Genomic DNA, 19,267 nt, shown 5'->3' with positions numbered 1-19,267 from the left:
GGCCGCAGTCTGAGAAATTTTTCCAAAGTGACCAGGGCCTCCTAGGCATGAGTCCATTGGCCTGTGTGGTAATCCACCGCTGCCAATAGCTTCAATCCAGTTCCTTACAGACAAGTGCCTGCATCACAAAACCACCATGCCATGTGGCACTTAATGATACGCATGGCTGCAGTCTCAGCAGAGAGGCTAAGACTGGGCTAGGGCAGGAAAAATAATCTTCCGTCTTAGTGAGCAAATTGGGAGGGCAAGCTGGAGAAGAAAATTCTCTGCATACACATGCTCATTCGCACTCTTTTCTCTGGAAGTAGCCCTTGCTACAGCTGCCAAGCTTGTTATTCCATTCAGTGGGCCACTTCATACCATTTCCAAAATGCCTTTTGGGGACGAGACACTCACTCGCTGTTTGGTGCTTTGAGGAGGCTTTTATTTATTTTTTCAACCAAAGGGGAGATTTTCAGCTTGACAATGTTGCCTACCACAGCCGCTTTTTAATAAGGCCCTGCTGGGCTAGCATGTGCCCATGTCACGTGAGTAACGTATACATGTCTGGGAGTGTACTCCAACACAGAAGTGTTTTCTGCTCTTACTGGAAGCAGTGTCAGCTCACAGGGGGCCCTAAGCAGGAATATTCCCCCTTCTCTCCAAACACAATAAAAGGCAAATCCCCCTCCTCTCTGCCCGCCCCTCCCCCCCACACACACACTCCCGTGAGCTGCTCAGGGCCATAAGCAATTGCTTAGTCTGCTTATGCCTAGTGCTGGCGCTGGTTCTTATAGTCACATGCCTGAGTTCAGGACCTTTCAGAGCTACAAAAGGCTGAAGGGCAGGGAAAATTCCATGGAGAAGCATTCTGGTCTCTAAGGAACAGCCAGGGTCTGTTTAGGCTTAAAACGCCTGGTTGTTTTGGCGGGGGCGAGGGGATAGAGAAGGGAAGTGTGTGTTTGTTAAACGTTGAAAAGGGTTGTGTAGCTGGTTCCTCCTGTATTACAGGAACATTATGATGGGGCGGGAGGGACTAAGCTTTTTAATACTTCTAAGTTCTTGAGTGTTTTACAGACATTATTGTGCACAGTGGTGTTTTGGCTGTGCTATTCACAGGATAATAGCCAGGCAAGAGTGGGCCTCCCACCTCGTCTCTTTAACACCCCTCCACACACACATTTTCAAACCTTAATCATTGTATTTCCCTTTGGGTGTTGTGGTGGTCTCAGCACATCCTGAATAACAGCTCCAATTGTTCATCCCCTGGGAGCCACAGCGACCTGCTCACTACAGCTGCCCCTTGGGATTAAGGACTAAAATGTATGGTTGAAACCAAGGTAAGATCCCAGAGTAGGGATGTTAAATATAAGTTAATTGAATAGTTACTTAACCTCATGAATTCTTATCAGTGATTTCACTATTCTATAGTCCCTGAGGGCGGGGCCGGCAGCCAGTGTACTCCTGCCCCACTCCAGAAGAGCCCCCTGCCACTCTGCACTGCTGCCTCTGTATCTGAGGCAGCAGCATGGTGTGCCAGACTGGCTGCTTGCTGGAACTGGTGCAAGTGGGAACTGAGCCAGGCTGCCTGCCCACCTGGCACCTGACCACCTGGCCACAGTGGAGGTAAGTCCCGGCTTGCACTGAGTCTGGGACCGAGCCAGGCTCCTAAAAAAATTTACTGGTGGGAAGGGGGGAAGCAGAATGTGTGTAATCTATAGCATTAACCAATAAGCTTTTGCTTATCTGTTATTCGACTACACTATACATCCCTATCCCAGAGTGGGGCAGGTGCATCAGTCAGAGCAATTGGAGGCACAAATGCTTCAGTATTCCTGCCAGGCCTGGCCAATTCTGTACTGCCACTGCATAGCCAGAACTGTGGCATAAATGTCACACTCGAGCCCATTGCAGGAGAATCCTACTTTTGCAAGGAAATTAACCAGATGAGCCAAGAAATTACTTTGTGGCCCTGCAAACACATGATGCTCTCAATTCCTGCTGCATCCCAGGCTGTGAATCTTGCTACTACAGCCATCCCTTTTGTCCCCTTCGAGGACAAGAGAAAAATCCACCAGACACTTCCTGCACTAGTTGGATCAAGTTCTCCCTAAGAAATTAAGGGCAGTTGAATAGATTTGGTTCCACTATGGGAAAGCCAAAAAATAGCATGAAGATAATTTATTGCACAAAAGGCATCACTACAGGTTTGTAGTTCAAAAAGTTTTGAATGATTTCTTTTCTCTTTTCCTCCCCTAGCCAAACTGCTCTGTAAGCAGATTTGCAAAAGGGCACATACTGAGTTAAACTGACTTTCAGAAGGCTTCTCACACTGTACAAACAACTTCTGAGGCCAGTCAGGAGCCAGATCAGCATGTATCAGTTCATTCCAGCACTTGTAAAGGAAAGCGAGTGAAAGACAATTAGATCACTCAAAGGCAGCTTCTTCCTGTTTCTTTTGCATCCCACAGCACCCCCCAGGCCTGTGACCTGCTAATGTCCTTTTCCTCCGGGTGACCTCATGCCAGAGTTAAGATAATGGCCTGTTTGTACATTTCCATCGCACCTTCCACTGTAAAGGCTCCAAAGTGCTTTGAAAATTCTTTTCACAATGATCACTTCATCCCTCACTGAAATGCAGCCAGGTCTGAGGTGGAACATGGCAGCCACTTAACAGTGCCTAGGGACAGTACACAGCTGTTGAAGACAAGAAGGGAAGACATCTATACACAAATACAGCTACAGGGACAGTTTTACGTAGGAAGGATATAAATAGCAGAATTGAAATTTCACCAGGATGCTGGGGTTAACAAACCAACTCTTGCTGCTTATGTGTTGGGCTCAATAATGACCACAACTAGCGAGTGCCTCTGATTTTCATCTCATGTGACTGATATCAGAAGAGCCAGGAGCAGTCTGGGGCGGGCTGTGGCAGCTGGCGCCCCAGGCAGAATGCGTGATCGGCACCCCCGCCTGCATGGCCGTCAATGGCGTGATGTAATTATCGGGCGCCCCGGGCACCCAGTAACGTCATCATCAGGCGCCCTAGGCAACCGCCAGGTCGGCCTATACTCACGGGCCGCCCCTGAGAAGAGCGTCCCCTATTAAAGTGCATGAGCATTGCTTCGATGCCAAGTCAACTACAAGCATGCCCGACGTTGCCGACCACCCAGCTACTGCCCACCGCAACAGCAACTGAGGGTTCATCTACACTGCAGGGGTTTTCTGGGATACCAGAGGATACCGCCTTTTTTTGTGGAAGAGCAGAAGTGCTCTTTCGGGGAGTCCTGTATTCCTCTAGACGGGGCCAAGTGGCGTAAAAGCCTCTTCCAAAAAACCAATGGAAAAAGCCTATAGTGTAGACCTAGCCTGACAGGTATGAACCCTCAATAGATTGCATCACACACTTACACCCACACGTGCTCTGGGAGCCTGGCTGCTCAACTGGCCCCTAACTAAGGGGTTGCACATTTTGTTGCGTTGATAAGCCAAACTCATTGCACTCACAAGGCCTCCTTGCACCCCTCCCTTTGCTTCCCACAAGTGCCCTGTGTGCCACTCTCCCCCTGTAATGCAGAGATATTTCCCTGCAGCCCGCACCACATCGCTTCATTCATGCTTGGGGCTCTGTGTGCCCCTACTGCACCCCTTCCCATTGCATGGGCTTTGTATGCCTCCCATTCCCTCTTCTGCCACATGTCAAGCTCTCCTGCCCAGGTTTCTGTGTGCCCGACAGTCCCCCTTCTCCCATACTGGTTCCCTTATTCTCTCTTTGGCTGTGTCCAGACTCCATGCCTCCGTCGACGGAGGCATGTAGATTAGCCAGCTCGGAAGAGGGAAATGAAGCCGCGATTAAAATAATCGCGGCTTCATTTAAATTTAAATAGCTGCCCCGATCTGCCGATCAGCTGTTTGTCGGCAGATCGGGAGAGTCTGGACGCGATGCCCCGACAAAGAAGCCTTTCTTCATCGACACAGGTAAGCCTCGTGAAACCAGGTTTACCTGTGTCGATGAAGAAAGGCTTCTTTGTCGGGGCATCGCGTCCAGACTCTCCCGATCTGCCGACAAACAGCTGATCGGCAGATCGGGGCAGCCATTTAAATTTAAATGAAGCCGCGATTATTTTAATCGCGGCTTCATTTCCCTCTTCCGAGCTGGCTAATCTACATGCCTCCGTCGACGGAGGCATGGAGTCTGGACACAGCCTTACTGTGCCAGCAGTGCTGTGTGTCCTCCCATTCCCACCTTCTTCCTCTTCCAGTCAGGGGCTCTGTGTACCCCCAGACCACAGCTCCCTCTCTTCTCCCCAGTCACCAGCCCACCCATTCCAGGGCAGCTCTGAGACAACCCCCATTGTCCCTGCCTGAATGCCTCCTCATTGCTCCCATTTCACCCTCTGTCTGAGAGATAAGGCAGGTAAGAAGTCAGCATGTTAAACTCTGTTGGGCAGAAAGGCAAAGATTAAATGGGGACTTATGCGGCTAGATGGCATTGGTAGCTGTCATCCACCAGCTTGTTGCAATGGCAGAGGTGCTGGAAGCGGTGACCATGCTAAAGAGCTGGGAGCCTGTTCATTGCACGTGCCACTGAAAATCATCTTATGTTCACGTATGAGCCGCGAGCTGTATGGTGCCAACCCCTGGCCTAGAATAGGTTGGCATTGAGTGACTGTGGCATTCAAAAACAATTGCCTGCCCTGAAGGCAGGACTATGCCTACAAATTGAATGAAAGGCCTTTGCTAGCTTAGCCACTAACTTTCATTAGTCAGGCCCAAAAAGCTTTAACCAATGATGAGGAAACTAAGGAACAACAGGGTGCCCCTCTCACAGTTATCATCACTACCAGGGACGCACAACCAGCATCCACATCCCAGGATTCTGCTGCCTTGCTCCATGGCCATGTAAAATTGTACCAAATCAGAAAGGCAGCGCTTGGCTGCATTGATGCTGCCATAAATGACCATGTAGACTGCAGCGTAAGGGTCAATTAGGCCCTTCCCCTGTGCTCAAAGGCAAACAAGAATGTTTCCCAAACTGTGGGCCGTGAGCTGCTTACTGGTAGTGTGCAGCATGTTGGCAAGTTGCATAGGCCTGGCTCTTTCGCCTGGCTTCCAGATACTACATCACAAGAAGCTAAGCAATGTAAATGTTTTCTACATGTTATTTTCCATATAAGCAATTGCTGCATTTACCACAGGGATGCTATATGACCGCAAACAGGCAAGGAAGTGGTTCAGACAATCACAAATGGGAAGGGAGGTGTCCACAAAACAATCATCTCTCCCACAACACACCCCATGCTCTGAAGAAAAGTAAGAATCCCTGGTTTCCAGGAAAGCAGTGGTTTGCAAACAGTGGGCTGCAGGGAACATCTGTCAAGTGCACAGAACTGACAGCCTCCCAGTGGTGAAGAATGTGCAATGGAAACAAGAGGGTTTCCTGCCATCCTAGAAAGTGTAATTTGTGCTTAAGCAATTCCTTATGCAGAGCTGCCTTCTCTGCCAACTGGGGCTCTTTCTGTGTGCTTTTGACTGGATTGGGCTGCAGGACTTAGCACTGAAATCAGTTAATTAGTCTCTTTTTTGTTAGGTGTGTCATTAGTATAACCTCAGCAATGACCACATTTGCTGACTGTTCCTAAGGCAGAGGAATAACAAATGTACAGGACAGACTCAACGTGATTTGGCGAGTAAGCCAGTGCAGGCACCAGGAAATCCAGTTCTAATAAATAAAAAGTCTGACAGCCAAGGAGAAGAAATAAATGGCACCAATGCAAAAAGGAGGCAAGAAATTGTGCATAGCTGTCAGCCAGAATCGTTGCCTTACACTGAGCTGATTTTCGTTTACTAAGGCGCTGACTTCTTATGTGAGCACATGCTCTCACTGCTGCAAGGCAAGTGTGAGAGTGGGAGCCCTGGTCAATCAGTCGGAGCCATTAAGGATCAGCCATTGTCCACAACACTTCATTAAAGAAGCCAGCAAAACACTCATCTCCAGACCTGCCCCTAGAGTGAAATATGAATATTTTTTGTTTCTAGCCTTGGCCCTGAAGGCTGATAAAAGAGGGTTCCATAGTCCAGGCTAAAGAAGTTTAAGATCAGGGATGGTCTCGAGACAGTACTAGGTCCTGCTGTGAGGGCAGGGGACTGGACTCAATGACCTCTCGAGGTCCTTTCCAGTCCTAGTATTCTATAGTTCTAGGATAGATTCTATGAATTGTAAAGTCTCGCTTCCCTATGAAAAATGCCATACTTCTATCACTGATATTTTGTACAGATGACACAAAGGTGGGGGGAGGACAGCATAAAGGGACACAGCATCAAATTAGGGCAAACAATCCATGTTTTAATATGGCTAAATGTCCCCCTTCTGTTCTGAAATTTGATTTGTCCTTTTCATATGTGTTCATTTTTTTAAATTGTATCGTTTGGTATATACGGTTGTGACTATTTTCTTCCACTATTTGATCTGAGGAAGTGGGTCTGGCCCACGAAAGCTCATCACCTAATAAACCATCTTGTTAGTCTTTAAAGTGCTACATAGTCCTGTATTTTGCTTCAGCCACATCAGACTAACACAGCTACATTTCTATCACTATTGTAAAGGGATATGTTGCAGAACAACGGTTGTAGGCCACACTTACACAATGGGAAGCATTGACTCTGAAAACAATATGAGTGTCATGGTAGATGTGCAGTCGAATATCAGCTTGATTGCAACTGTGGTTAGAAGGCCACCTGAGTAGGAACAAAGAAGTATTTGCAACTGGTGTGACCAATCCTGGAATCCTGTGTCCATTGCTAGCGTACCAAATTCAAGAAGGATTTATAAATGGAAGAGGGCTCAGAGAAGAGCCATGAAAACTATTCAAGGCCTTAAAAAAACCCATACCTTTTAATGATAAGCTGAAAGAGCTCAGTGTATTTAGCTTGACAATGAGAAAGTTAACAGGTGACTTGATTACAGCCAATAAGTGGCTATACATACCTAGAAAAGTATAACATGAGCCAATTGCTTAAAGGTGACGCTATACAAATTCAGATTGTAAATTTTTATCAGGGAAGGTCATTTACCATTCGACCAGTTTACCTACAGTCATGGTGGATTTTCCATCACTGACAATTTTTAAAAAAATGTTGTATATGTTTCTAAAAACTATGCCCTAGGTCAAGCCTGGGCAAAATACGGCCCATGGACTGCATCCGGCCTGCCAAGCAACCGGATCTGGCCCAGAGAGGCAGCAGGGAGTTCTGCAGGACTCCATTTTGGTTTTAAAACGGGGGTTCAGGAGCCACCCCACCCCCAGCACATTCCCATTGGCCAGTTTCTGGCAGAAACCAGCCAATGTGAGCTGCTTGTTGAAGTAACAGGCAGCTAAGAATATCCACACCCCCTCTCCTGGGCTCAGTTGTTCATGAAGCACATGGCCAAGAAAGCAGGCTGGATTGCTGGAAAACATTTTAAGCGCTGCAGACAGGCAGGCTAGTTTGGCAGCTGGCAAGTAAGTCTCTTGCCACAGCCTGCTTCTGGCACCCCAGCCCTTTCCTGCCCCAATTCTCTGCCCCCCGCCCCAACATACCCAAACCCTCTGTCCCCCTCTTACACCCATACCCCCTCCCTGATCCCCCTCCTGCCCCAGATCACAATCCCCATCTACCCTAGGTCACATTTGAAACCCCTGCACTCCAGTCTGCTGACCTTTTTTACTTCTTCTCTTAGATCCACTGCAATGTTTTCCTGACCCAGTCCCAGGAAAACTTTGGAGGGAGCAGTGTGTTGCGAAAGTAATTAGCTCTTTGATGCCAGCTCACTTGAGTTGCGTTCCAAGGTCTAAATGCCAACCATAGAGCAGGATTGGAAAGCAGTGCGTCTCTGCAAGGTCCTGAAAGACCAAATTGGTGTTTTCAAAACTACTTCTTCCCCCTTCAACTCCAGCACAATGACAATTCTAGGCCATTGCCATATAAAGAACTTGAAATAACAACTTAATGCCTTATCTGAAAAGGAAAACTTTCTTCCCCATTGAACTTCATCATTATAATTCACCACAGTGTGAAATATAATCAGCAAAGATGACACAGTCCTTGCCCCAGATGTTTTACATAACAAATTACATATCAGATTTGATATGCAATATAGAATATGACCAGAAGATGATCCAATATTTCCCCCCCACACATGCACACACACATACACCTTTAAATATTTTGGGAGATTAGCAGCGAGGCTACATAAAAGAGGCATGGGTTTGGAAAGACTTGAATGAGGGACTGGCAATGACTAGAGTTCTTAACGGGAATGGTTACAGAAGTTTTCTGCCCCTCACTCATGTCTTAGCAATTGCAAAGGGCTTGTTTCAGAAAATGCTGCCATTGGACGGATACTTCCCAGCAGAAACACCACTTCCGTGGCCCAAGAAGTGCAGAACCACAGCAAAATGCATAGGGCTGGTGGTGATGTTCATGGCCAAATGTTCAGCTGGTATAAGTATTTTTCCTTGCAGTAGTGAGAGTGTGTGCTCACATAAGAAGCTAGCACACTTGCAAATGAAAATTAGTTCAGTATAACATATTCTCTATATGGCCATGTGCACCCAGTGCTAGGTGAAACCCTCACATTTGCACCTGCAGCTTAACTAACTGGAAGTTCAAATTGTGGCCACAGTTTTAGGAGTATGCAAGTATGCATGCATTTTTTGGTTATAAATTTAAAGGTGATGCCAGACAACCGACTCCTGTTTTCTTTTGTGTTTAGTCTAGTCAGTCATTCTCCTCATCCTCACCAAATGAAAAAAAAAATCTAGTAACTAACAGAACTTACATCACATTTGGATGGCTCTGCTTTTCAAACATATTTCCTGTGTTTCAAATTACATCATCAGATTGTCAAGAGGGTGGCTTCTTGCTTTAGTATGAATTCCACAACTCTACCCTTCATCCATGCCTAAAATCAGCTGCAACAAAGACTGCCTAAAGCCAAAGGTAGGCAGTTAACACCAACTTGTCCAACTTCAATTATGGAATCTGTATTAATAGGCACTGACTACCCTTCTAACTGGGTTTGGGGAGTGCTTGACCTCAGCCCCACTCCAGCCTTTCCCTCAAACCTCCGCCCCTTCCCCCAAGTATTCCATGTCCCAGCTACGTCCCCTCTCCCCCAGATCAATCAGAATGCCACCAAACAGCTGTTTTGCTGTGGGGTTGGGGGTGGGGGTGAGGGAACGGGCAAGGCACTAGGAGAAAGGGGGAGGAGTTGACCAGCAGGGCTAGTGAGAGGCACTGGGGAACAGAGATGGAGCTTGGCTTCCAGAGGGTGCTGAGCACCCAGTAATTTTTCCTTCTGGGTGCTGCAGCCCCGGAGCACCCATAGAGTTGGTGCCTGTGTCTGTATTTATGATTTTTTTTCTTTAGTATTTGAACTGTGACTGTATCTTGCTTCCACTGAAAATTTTCAGACTCAGCACGTCTATGTGACTTGGAAAATCCTGTCCCCCCTGGAACTAACACAGGAGTGACTTCTCCCAGCCAGCGACGGGAACATTGACAGAATCGCTGTTTATGCACTTAATTCTAATCACCCAATGCTGCTGGGCTGAATGCAGGGGAAAGAGCCACCAATTAGTCAGAAAGAATTCTGATGACCTGACCTAGACATGGCTGACTTTCTGTGGCAGTTGGCAGTAGACAAATGGCTGCATGGCTGTTCAGTCCATCATAAATGCAATGCACATGTTGTACTTAATCCAGTGGCATCAGAAGGAACATGCATGCATGGGTGCGGAAATGGATGGTTCCCATCGTCCTGACCAGAAAAATCAAGTAGTTAAAAAATAGTTTCAAGAAAAAAAATTGCTTGACATTTAGTCAGGTATTTATTTTAACAATGTGAATAAACAAGCAAAGTCCATGTTTTCCAACTCTAGTGGGGGCTCTTGGCCAAGAAGAATAAGTAAACTAGAAGCACTATGTTGCTTTAAACTTTTTTCTGAACATACAAGTATTAATGTCTCAATCAGTTCAAGAATCATCATTTCTGGTATAGTAAGACATCCACACACCAACAACCCTCTTCCTTATGTGTGGGGGGAGGCAGGTGGAACCAATTTCACTGTAAACTACAGTACTGCTAAATGCTCCCAGAGTGGGAGCCACTTTTGAGTTTGTGTACAGTTATGAATAACACTGTATTTGTATGCAATGTCAAATAATACAGCCCACATCCCTGCTCACGCACATACTGGCAATATTCTGCCTTGCTCCCTGCAGACTTACTACCTTGTGCTCGCATCCTGTCACAAGCAGGGTTGGAGTAGGTCACTATGTGGCATGTTAGAGAGAAGTGAGTATCTCTTTGGGTACGTCTTCAGTGCAGAGTTAACTGGGGTGACTGGCTTCTAGATCTGAGTAGCCATCTTGGCCTCGCTTGGCTGCAAGCGCCCACACTGCAGAGTAGTATTGCTGCAGTCACTTGTGTGAGGCTTTGAGACCTCTGGATGGCAGATCCCAAGGTCTTGATTGCTGCAGTAAGTTGAGCTCGTCTTCCACTTTCATAGTGAATTGTGGGAGAAAATGTGTCTGTCCTGCTAAGCACATGTGGTGGGGTGAGGGCTCTCTGCACTTGAGTGGTTTGGCCTGCATATCTCCACCACAAAGTGGGCTGGAGATCAGGTGGCATTCAAGCAGCACTCTGACTTTAGCCTATAACCCAGGACCAGCCAGCTAGCTCAGGTGAACGCACCACCACTTGAGAGCAGGGTCACAGAGTGGGACTAAAGGGGCAGTTTGCCATAGGCTGACTGGTGCTGTGACCACACACACTGCAAGGCCTTGCATTTGTGTGGGGGTGGGAAGGAGTGAAAGTGAGAACCAGGTATGAGGCTATGCCAAGTTAACTCTGTAGTGAAGAGAGAATGTAGTGTTGCCGATTTAGCAGCTGGCATGTTTCCCTTGTAAGTAATTTCTGCACCAATACCCCAGCATATTGGGAGAAGGAGATGCTGTGTTGATGGGGAATCGCTTTCCAGTGAAATTCAAACTAAATAGCTGCTCGTTTGTGGTCATTCAAAATTTCATTTGCACATTGGTAAATGGACAAATTTGAGTTCCGTTAATTGCATTTTCTCTCCCTAAAATGGACTTTCGGTTTCAATGATGCACAGTATTCTTGTTCTAAATTGTTAAGCACTGTTGCTGTGCACCATTAAAGAGATGCTGTGTTCTGCTCCAGAGCTGGCTGCATTTCAGCAGTGGTTCTTGATGCGGAGCAGGAGTTGGGATGTTTAAAGTGCACTGGGATCCTTCAGACTGAAAGGCACTGAAGAACCATACTGTTATTTAATGGAAGACTGAAATAATCGTTTCACGATCTACATTTGCTTCTGCAAAAATAAATAGCCGTTATCTGCATAATCTGTGTAAATGCCTAGCTATTTTGGTCACACTAAAAATGATTGATGGTTATGGTTAAATGTCTGATGTAAAATTTCCAGCTGAAAACCTGCTCACGACATTCTAATTACTCCAGATAAGTTCAGGACTGGTGAGATTTTTGCAGCTTTATGTGAAAGTCCAGGCCAGGAATCATCCCCTTGAGATTAGAAAGGGTTTCAGCTGTCTGTGGTTAGAAAAGGCTGGACCGTTTAGTTATCCAGAACTGTATAACTAATGATGTGTGTGCTGCTATAGCCAGAAGCACAATTTGGGAGCTACAACAGGCAGTGAAGCAGTCACTGAAATCAATCCCGTGTAGGACTTGTTCAGACAGCTTAATGATACTTGGTCTTTCAATTGCTGGGGTTCAGTGTAATGGAAGCAGATTCAAATTTCAGGCCTGAGTATGACCTCAGGCAGTCACTGAAGAGAGAGCACGGACTCTTCACTTCTTGTTGACGGTGTATTCTTTGTTCATTTCAGATTGTATCTACCTACAAGATAGGGACTCCCAGCTCATCTGGCAAATGGGGGAAGAATCAACTGCCAGTGGATTGTGATACACACAAGAGTAGCCAGCCTCATCTCCAGCTGTGTCTTGGGCAACCCAGACAAAAGACTCATTTTGTTCTTGTGATCCTGTTTGCTACCATGTAGGAGAACGGATGAGGCAATTCTACAGTAGATCCTATCATATCATTGGCAGCATATTTAATACCAGCCTGGTAAAGGTCTGCTGTTGAATAGAGGCAGAGCAAGGCAGGAGAAGGGAGGAACAGGTTAACCATATAACTGCTGACTAATGTACCAGGTAAATCTCTAATATATGCCCAGTCTCCATCCTTCCAAATGGCACTGATATTGTCAATCTCCAATGGACAATATCACTCACTCTCCACACCACCAAATGGATCTGGTACAACTTGATATATGGTTCTGTCCTGTCGTAGTCAATGGATAATGCACATCCTATAGCCTCACCTCTTCACTGCAAACCCAGTACAGCCATTCCGTGTGCTCAAGGATTTCACTGAGCTGGGATTGTGTGAGCTTCTTGGACCATAACCTGTGTCTTCCTACTTGTTCAAACAGCACCTGCAGGCTGTGTCTAGACTGGCAAGTTTTTCCGGAAAATCATCTGCTTTTCCGGAAAAACTTGCCAGCTGTCTACAGTGGCCGCTTGAATTTCCGGAAAAGCACTCACGATCTCATGTAAAATCATCCTGCCAATCTAGACGCGCTTTTCCGAAAATGCTTTTAACGGAAAACTTTTCCGTTAAAAGCATTTTCGGAAATTCATGCCAGTGTAGATGTAGCCAAGGTGTGTGCGGATCTTCTGGGCACTGCTATAGTAGAAATAAAAGAATTCATATAAATTGACAGCAGCAAAGGTATTATCCTATTTGTTGCCATGCAGAATTTTAAGGCGAGGTTATTCTGACAAGTGACTAAGAGTGGCATTGTGGTTGTCCATGTTTCTAAAGTTTACTTGGGTTGCATTAGATCTTTATATTTGGTAAAGTTTGTTTGACATTTTTCATCAGGCACTGCACTGATTTGTTTTATCTGTGGTTTATTCTCTTTTTCTATGAATCCTCAGATGTATTTATCAATGACTCCCACCAAGACATGGGTAGACTGGTGGTGGAAGGTACTGCTACAAAATCTACTACATGTGGGAGAATGTTAAACAAAATCACTGTTGGAAAGATTCAACACTGTGTACTTAGATTGAAAACATGGTGAAAACTGAAACCAAAAAGATCACAAATTTATAATTGAATTTGGAAAACATCACTAAAGGTATGTCTAGACTACATGGCTCCATCGATGGAGCCATGTAGATGAGTTTACTAGACATAGGAAAATGAAGCGGCAATTTAAATAATTGCTGCTTCATTTACATCAAAATGGCCACCGTGCTCTGCCAATCAGCTATTTGGCAGCACAGCGGGGCAGTCTGGACGCGCCGCGGTCGACAAGGGAAGCCTTTGTCAACTGCCCCAGTAAAACCTTATTTCACAAGGCATACCGGAGTGGTCGACAAAGGCTTCCCTTGTCGACTGCAGCACGTCCAGAGTGCCCCTCTGTGCTGCCAAACAGCTGATCGGCACAGTGCGGTGGCCATTTTGATGTAAATGAAGTGGCGATTACTTAAATCGCTGCTTCATTTTCCTATGTCTAGTAAACTCATCTACATGGCTCCATCGACGGAGCTATGTAGTCTAGACCTACCCTAAGAGGCAGGAGATAAAGGAATATCTGAATCTCTTCTTAATATTGAGATCACTGTCTTCTATGTTGGAGACCAGTTATCCGCAATGCAAAACATTAAAATTGAACACATCAGATATGCTAAACAAATCTAGTCAGAATATGTCACCAAAGCAAGGCTATCAATTAAGGGCCACATCCAGATCCAACTGGAAACAACAGAAAACTTTCCATTCAGGTTAGCAGGAGTTGACTGGGTTGTGAGGAACAGACACCCCCCCCCCCAGAGTGGTAACCCATTCTAAAATATTCCAAAGAGAATTATGGCCAACACACCGATCAAAGGTAAATGCAGGTGATAATGAGCAATGACAGTCCAGGAATTTAACTGTCTGCCGGGAAGAGGGCTTTGGGTGTGGGGTCTGGGTGGATGGGAGGGGGCAGGAGCAGCCTAGGAGTGGGAGGACTGGGTGGAAGGGACATGCAGGAGAGGGGCATTTATCTGGTGCAGCTCCATGGGGATGCACATGGCTCCATGTCCCCACCAGTCCCAGGTACAGCCCTCTTGCTGCCCTTATTGTCCAGCCTGCAGGACACATTGTGTGTGCATGTGATATGGACCAGGGACCAAAGTTTCTGAGATTTCAGCCAATTATTATCTGACTGCACGAACGTGTGTGTGTGAGTGTCTGAGCCCGTCCCTTGCCCTCTATCAATTGGAGAGGATGTGAAAGTAACCCCACTCTGACTGCTCCTTCACCTCCAGCACATAGCAAAACACACACAGCCATTCTTGTGTTTGTTGTTTTAGGGCAGGGCACTCCTTCCATAACAAAACCATTTCCCTGCAGGCAGCAGGCTAAGACCTGTTTGCTTATTATTCTGCAAAGGAAAATGAGGGTTTCAGGAGGGGCACAGTCTTCAAGTATCTATATCCTGTTGATAAACAGAGACTGGAAGGAGGGAGCCCTTCCAGCTGCCCTCCTGCAAATAGCCTTCTGTGGCATATTGGCTCATCATTCATGAGTTCATGTGTTCTGTCTCACAGGGTAGGCCCAGTGTGTGTACGTTTTCCTTTATCCTCTGCATCAGATGCGAACCAGATGAAGACCTTGGGCAAAGAATGTTAATCTTCCACTGTACCAGATACACTTATAACAGAGATGGATGGGAACTTGGAACATGAGGTCCACAGCTGCATTTCACAGCTGACCACGAATGTTGAGAAAATTTAGTTCTGGATCTCAGTTTGGTGGCTCAAGCCCATCACTAAGGGTGCATCTACACAGCAGGGCTTAACTCGAAATAAGCTATGCAAATGGAGCTACATTGATTGCGTAGCTTATTCCAAAATAGTTTATTTTGAAATTGGGAGCCTCTATGCAGCAGTTTTTCCAAAATAGAGCACTCTTCCTTCAACTTCCCTTACTCCTCGTACAATGAGGGTTTCAGGAGTTGGAGTAAGAAGTCTTCTGGCTTGACAGTATTTTGAAATTTACAAATAACTGCCTGGTGTGTAGATGCGCACTAAGTTATTTCAAAATAACACTAGTTATTTTGAAATAATGTTAGTGTGTAGACGTACCTTAAGTGTGGGGTCCAAATATGCCATCCCATACAAGTGCCATCCAGGGCGCACAAGAGAACTAAATGGGCACAGACTCAGGACAAACTTTGCTAGCCTATTTTGAATGTACAAAACACACATGCCAACAGTTTCTGTCTCTGTGGCTAAAAATAGTAAAAACAGCAGCAAAGTTTACTCAGAGGTAGAGGTACTTTTTCAGTATTGCAGTGAAATGGTTCTTCTTTGAGTGATGTCCCTGTGGGTGCTCCACTGTTGGTGATGGGTCGTCCTGGGGCCACAGATCAGAGCTTTTCAATCAGTTGTCAGTTGGGCCGTGCATGCACAAAAGGCACTTTGTGCCATTCACACCTTAGTGCCTTGCATGTGCAACCTGACCGCCCCCCCTTCTGTTCCTCGTTTACCACCCTCGGTCACAGACGGAGCTTGTCTCTCACCTCAGGTGTTTTTTTCCACATTCAGATAGAACTAACTAATGAACAATAAAACTTTCTCCCTTTGTTGAAAAGAAAAGAAAAGAAAAGAAAAGAAAAGAAAAGAAAAGAAAAGAAAAGAAAAGAAAAGGAGACCTGCTATCAATAATTCCATGCTGGGCTCACTGGGGTTTAAAAAGTGCAACACATGTCACAACCCCATGCCTGTTTTGGACGATCATGCATTCTGTATTCGTTGTCTGGGAAAGGCTCAGGTACCGCAAAAATGTGAATACTACATAGCCTTACAACCAGGACCAGAAAAGACAGGGAGCTTTGGCTCTGTATGGTCCTATTTAGAAGGCTATGCAGCCTACTGAGGAGTCACAACCTTCTTAATCTCAAGCAGAGGCTGCAAAGAAGAGATCAGCCTCACTCTTGCCACAAAAGCCCTCAAAAAAAGAGAGCTTCTCTGGCAAGATCTCTTCCTCCTATTCTGTCACTCAGGGAGCAAGGGAGACTCACCGAGCACTTACGGCACCGTGGCTCTGAGATCATCTACAGCAGGGCTACTCAACTTTGGAAGCCCCGGGGGCCGCCATGAAACTCACAGCGCATGCAGAGGGCTGCAACTTAAATGTGGTTGCATATACATGCAAATATATGCAAACAGCTTCTTTCACATTGACGGGTATGAATACAAAGATTAAGGTAAGACTACACAACAAGCAGGCCCCATTTAAGTCAGTCCTGCTGATATTAATAAAATGCAATATTTACCAGATTCGCACCCATAACACAACACTTTTAATGAGCAATGACAGTCCAGGAATTTAACTACTAAAATGTATATCAAAAGAAGACCATTATAGTGACTCACTGTTCTGGAGCGTGTTCCCCGTGGAGGCCATGTTCAAAAGATCCCACCTGTGGGCTGTGTGTTGAGCCCTGCGTAAACCCAAACTACACCGCAGGCCGCAAACAAATGGTCCACAGGCCGCATGTGGCCCGCAGGCTGTGTGTTAAGTTGCTCTGATCTACAGGCACCTCTTCTTCAAGCTTCTGCACTTCTTCGGTGCCAACCCGAGCATCCTTGGCACTGCAAAGATCCCATAGACAAACCCTGGCACCAGTGTATTCCAGATCTCAACACCTGGCACCGACGCAGGTATCAGCACTGCCGGCCAAACAGGTGTCCCTCAGAGCATCTGTGCTGCCTTCAGCTGACGCAGCACTGACCTCAATGTCATCACCATCGGCACCAGGGAAGGACATGGTGAGCGGATGGCACCATCAGGACCCACTTGTGAATCACTGGAGAGACATGACAGGCAGCAGTCTTCCCTCCATCCATCCAGAGAACCTTCGCCAGTGCCATTTTCCCCACATTTCCCTGGGCTCTATTAGATCCCTGGGCTGTCTGAGTGCACTGCCTTCAGGGTTGATGATCAGAGGAGTGTTTTTCCCTTGCAGCACTCTTCTCCTACTTCATATAGACACTATTATACACGTCGTGACAGAGTCTGCCACCTGCCGTGGAATTCTCATTGGCTCTATCCCCCACCCCAGGATCCACTCCACTGACCTCCAACGGGCTTCCTGTTGACATTGCGATACACCCGTCCCACAGACGCTACCTCCAGTTCTCCCTGGGTGATGACTATTTCCAGTACAGAGTTCTCCCCTTCGGTCTATCCTCTACCCCTCGGGATTTTTCAAAGGTCCTAGTAGTATTGACAGCTTCCCTTCAACAGCAGCGGGTCATGATTTTCCCTTACTTGGATGATTGCCTCATAAAAGGGTCACTCACATGCAGAGGCAACCGCCATGGTCTGGAAAACTTCTGTCGTCTGGGGCTCTTTATAAATGAGCAGAAATCAACTCTGGATCCCAATGAGGACATAGAGTTCACTGGGGCTCGTCTCGATTCTTTATCTGCCCAAGCTTACCTGCCACACCACTGTTTTTCCATGCTACAGGATCTGGTAGCCACACAGTCTGCAAGCCCTTCCACCGCTGTACTTACCTGCCTCCAGTTGATGGACTGGCCATATGGCTGCTACCACTTACGTTGTTCAGTACGCATGTCTCCACTTCTGCACCCTACAGCACTGGCTGGCATCAATTTATATGCTGTCCTGACACCCACTACACAAGCTAATTACAGTCCCCAAAAATGTACTGGATTTTCTCAAATGGTGGACATCACCCGGCAACCTTCTCGCGGGCGTTCCTTTCCACCAGCCCGAACCAATGGTACAGATCACAACAGATGCCTCCCTACTAGGCTGGGGTGCGCACCTACAGCAGTACACCACTCAGGGCAGGTGTTCGTCACATGAAGCCCCGTGTTGCACATCATCTCCTCAAACTCAGAGCCACGAGGAATGTGTGCATACACTTTGCTCCCAACTTTGCCTACTGCATCATTCGCATACTCACAGGCGGGGCGATACCCATTCCCAATCCCTTTGTGCAGAAGTGATTCGTCTCTGGAACTGGTGCATTCGTCATGGAGTCACCTTAAAGGCCTCATATCTACCTGGTGTGAACAATGTCATGGCGGATGTTCTCAGCTGCAGTTTCTCCACCGACCATGAGTGGGAGCTGCACCTGTCAGAGCTAGTCTCCGTGGGTATGTCTACACTACCACCCTAGTTCGAACTAGGGTGGTAATGTAGGCAACCGGAGTCGCAAATGAAGCCCGGGATTTGAATTTCCCGTGCTTCATTTGCATAAAGCCGGGCGCCACCATTTTTAAATGGGAGTAACGGTAGTTCGGAGTAGGAAGCCTAGTCCGAACTACCTAGTCCGCACTAGCGGACATTTAAAAATGGCGGCACCCGGCGAGATGCAAATGAAGCCCGGGAAATTCAAATCCCGGGCTTCATTTGCAACTCCGGTTGCCTACATTACCACCCTAGTTCGAACTAGGGTGGTAGTGTAGACATACCCTATCTTACATTTAAAGACTGGGGGGGGCTGTTTCCTCCATCAAGGTGCACCTGGCAGCAATAACGGCCTTTCATGGATCACCTGTCTTTGCACACCCTACCCCAAGGAGATTTCTCAATGGTTTCCTGAACCTTTTCCTGCCCTCATGATACTTGAATCTGGTCTTAAAATGCCTTAGGAGACCCCCTTTTGAAGCCATGTCAACTTGCCCACTGCCCGGTCCATCAAACGAAGGTGCTGTTTTGATTACCATCACCTCCACCAGCAGGGTCAGTGAGACTGGGGCGCTGATGGTTGGCCCACCTTATACAGTTTTTACAAAGGACTAAGTAGCTTTGCAACCACATCCTACATTTTTACCAAAAGTCTGCATTTCGTTCCACATTAATGAACCCATAGTTTTAACTACATTCTTTCTGAAACCTCATGCATCCCCTATGCTATGCCTCGTACTTTGGACATTCGATGGGCACTGGCTTTTTACATAGACAGGACTCAGACCTTCTGTAGGTCTCCATGTCTTTTCGTGTTTATCGCAGAGCGCTCAAGAGATACACCAGTTTCTACCCAGCATATCTCTAAATGGATAGCATCCTGCATACTTCACTGTTATTCAATCCGAAATAAGCCACTGATAGCTACACCAAAAGCACATTCCGCCTGTGGCCACTGCAGCTTCTACCGCTTTCCT

The 19,267-nt window shown here is 46.6% G+C and overlaps 2 long non-coding RNA genes across 2 annotated transcripts in view; both read right to left on the bottom strand.

Moving 5' to 3' along the window:
* The window catches only part of LOC142829150 (uncharacterized), a 114,090-nt gene that overhangs the window by 53,024 nt on the left and 41,799 nt on the right, over window positions 1-19,267 (bottom strand). The gene's annotated exons all lie outside the window — the stretch shown is intronic.
* On the bottom strand, window positions 2,030-7,529 carry LOC149524334 (uncharacterized). The gene is made up of 2 exons (XR_016349669.1): window positions 4,186-7,529; window positions 2,030-3,749 (listed from the first exon to the last, which is right to left on the bottom strand). It is a non-coding gene; the product is annotated as an uncharacterized LOC149524334 (long non-coding RNA).

This window comes from Pelodiscus sinensis, chromosome 5 (genome assembly GCF_052426305.1).
Source record: "Pelodiscus sinensis isolate ZL-2025 chromosome 5, ASM5242630v1, whole genome shotgun sequence".
Taxonomy (NCBI): Eukaryota; Metazoa; Chordata; order Testudines; family Trionychidae; genus Pelodiscus; species Pelodiscus sinensis.
Note: the sequence above shows the minus strand (reverse complement) of the source record. Positions and strands in the feature narration are given on the sequence as shown.